This window comes from Meleagris gallopavo, unplaced genomic scaffold, assembly GCF_000146605.3.
Source record: "Meleagris gallopavo isolate NT-WF06-2002-E0010 breed Aviagen turkey brand Nicholas breeding stock unplaced genomic scaffold, Turkey_5.1 ChrUn_random_7180001871134, whole genome shotgun sequence".
Lineage (NCBI taxonomy): Eukaryota > Metazoa > Chordata > Aves > Galliformes > Phasianidae > Meleagris > Meleagris gallopavo.
Window position 1 is genome coordinate 1 of NW_011135914.1, and position 3,011 is coordinate 3,011.

Genomic DNA, 3,011 nt, shown 5'->3' on the forward strand with positions numbered 1-3,011 from the left:
ACTGTATTATATTAGAAAAAAAAAAGATCTTTGAAAAAACATGAAGTTTTAAAAAAAATCTTTAAAAATGCGTTCCAACACTTGCTTGTACCTTTTCATTAGTAGTTTTAACCCTATTAAAGCAAATATTCACTGAAAATCAAAATAAATTTTAAACAAATTGAAAGAAATCTTAGAACATCTGAATTTAAGGGAAAGCCCCCCTGAATTTGAATGTAGCATAGGAAGTATTTCATAATACTCTGGTATCTTTCCCCCTAACCCTTCCAAAAAAACAAAAAACAAGCAAACAAAAAACCCCAAAAACCAACCGACAAAAAACAGAAAAAACAGTTTGTGGTAATATAATGGATTCTACATTTCACATCTCATAAATAGAATCTTCTATGATGAGAAGTGAGAAAATTACCCACTATGATAGCAGCAGAAATGGAGCAGATGAGAATGAGCTACAAAATAATCCCTCTGAGGAATTGCACAGTGCTGTACCTACTACAGTCTCGCTGTCCTCCTGTATAAAATATGAATGATTTTCCTTGACAGACACTGAACGGTTCTTGACAGACTCACACAAAAGCTGTTGGTGGCAAATTACCTTGGTCTACAACTAGAAACCAGGGTTGTTCTCCCCTTTATATGCTTGCAGGAAACAAGTGCTAGATCCCACTGAGAGAAATGGCAGAGAACATGCATGTGATGAGTAAGTAACAATACTGACCTATTAAAGAGGCACTGCATTTCTGTTTGGAAAACCTTTTAAGAAAATTATACAAGAACTATTTCAATGACCATGGGTGTGTTCTACACAGTCCATTTGTGAAGGAAAATACACTTCCCTTTCAAGTTTAAAGAAACCAAATATTATAAATGAGGTCATTTCAAACCCTGTAGGCTTCATATTTAACATTCTATTCCTATCGCCTTTTTAAACTCAGAATTTTGTGGTTCTGAGATGTCATAATAAACCCTACTTTTATCAAAGTTTTCACGGATGAAAAGCAAATCTTCTACAGAATACACATCCTGTTTGCCTGTCCAAACAGTGAGGCTGTACCTATTAAAAAAGAAAAAAAAAAAAAAAAAGTGAATATTATTAATTTAATGGATAAAAAACAGGAAAAAAAAATTGCATTTATAGGCTTCTAAAATAGTCAGAACTGTGGTATCTTAATGTTAGGAATGTAATTACTTTTATCTCCTTTGGATTTCAAAGTTAAGCAAGACTCAAAATTAGGAAGTAGGAGAACTGTATGTCCCTGTTTTCCTTACACCTTTACAGTTATACCAATAATCTTCCTCCACTCTGCATTTCTGTTACAAGAAACTGCACTGATGGTCTCCCCACTCTTCTTGATGTCCCAATGATTTCAAGTTTATGTAAAAAGCAATTACTTGAAAATATTACTCCAAAGCTCAAACAACACAAGTTTGTACATGAGGCATAAAGAATGCTTGATACAGACATACTACCTTGAGAATATGACTGCAGCCCAAGAACAAATGAGGAAATGGTAGTATCTGTGAGGCATGAGTTTTTGTCTTCTTTTGTTATATGTAAATATATTTTTTATGAAATTGTTATAGGTTTGTAAGAACATTTTTTAAAAGCAACTGTAACTTAGTGTTTGGAAATTACTGAATGTTTTTCAGGTATCAAAGCAGTGTCCCTCAGACTGTTAGTAAACTTCTGCTGTAGTTTTGGCTGGGATAGAATTAATTTTCTCCACAGCAGCTCAGTATGCTGAAATGTTTTGGATTTGACAATGCATCTCATATTTTTGCAGCTGCTGAACAGTGCTGACAAAGCAAAGGCTGATGGGCTGGGAACAGACACAAAGCTGGGACAGGACACAGGCAGAAGAGTTAACCCACAAAGACCAAAGCACCAAAGGGATTCAGTATCATGCAACATTGTGCTCAGCAATTAAAAACCTGGGGGAGCAGGGAAGATGTTTGCCAAGGCTGCTGTTGATCAGGGATTGGCAGGATATTAGTGGTCTAGAGGTGAGTACTTGTTTTTTGCATCACTTATTCTTCTTGGTTTTATTTTGTCTCTCTTTTACCTAGAAAATGATCTTTATCAAAGCCCATGACTTTTCTCATTTTTGCCTTTCTGATTCTCTCCCCAGTCCTGCTGTGAGCAAACTGGGTAATGCCCTGCTGACCACCAGCGTTAATAAATGAGTTCCAATTCAGAATTGACTTTGGATGCTTTAGGCCAACTATGTAGAATACAAGGAATATATAAATTGAGGAATATATAAAATGTAGGTAGTAATTAATTGCAAATTGCAATGCCGAACTGGTTGGACTAATTAACTTTGCTAATCTTATGAAATGGTTGTAATGGAACTGGATTACAAAACCTACAAGATTAGCTACCTATAATAAGTAATATTAAAGGAGGTTTTTAAAATGTTATTATTTCGCAGAAATGAGAGCTTTATTACTAAGAAATATGTGACCTCACAATAAAGACTGCTAAAAATAAAGTCCCACAAACTTACTGGTCTGACTGGTCTATCAACCAGCAAAGCTCAGGCGCTGACTGCCGTACTAATGCTGCCCGTACAGGGAATGTGACAGGCTGAGAGAGTGCACTGCATAGCTGAGCCATGTCTTTCACCATTGTCCAACTGTAGCCTACAATAAAGACCATTTGATTACAAAGGTTTCTTCACAAATACAGCCTCTATCAAAACAAAGACACAATGATTTACAGAATGGTCAGACTGTAAGACAAGGGAAGAGCAGACAGTGGTTTTGTGAAAATCAGATAATTTAGAAATGAAATGACTGAATTATTATAAGCAATATCATTGTCCCAAGGGAAAAAAAAAAAGAAAAAAAAAGAAAAATAAATTTTAATTTTACTACAAATTTGCTGTGTTTTTTCGTTACTATAGCTGCAGAATACAACATTTTTTAACACCTACAGAATTGTATTTTTGCTCTCCAAGAAGTTTTGCCTATGTACATCAATACATGCTAGCTTTAACTTGACTGTGGCT

General features: G+C 35.0%; 1 long non-coding RNA gene across 1 annotated transcript; it reads right to left on the reverse strand.

Moving 5' to 3' along the window:
• Nucleotides 1–208: 208 nt before the first annotated feature.
• On the reverse strand, nt 209–2,851 carry LOC109364575. The gene is made up of 2 exons (XR_002110479.1): nt 2,508–2,851; nt 209–1,054 (listed from the first exon to the last, which is right to left on the reverse strand). It is a non-coding gene; the product is annotated as an uncharacterized LOC109364575 (long non-coding RNA).
• Between the last annotated feature and the right edge of the window lie 160 nt (nt 2,852–3,011).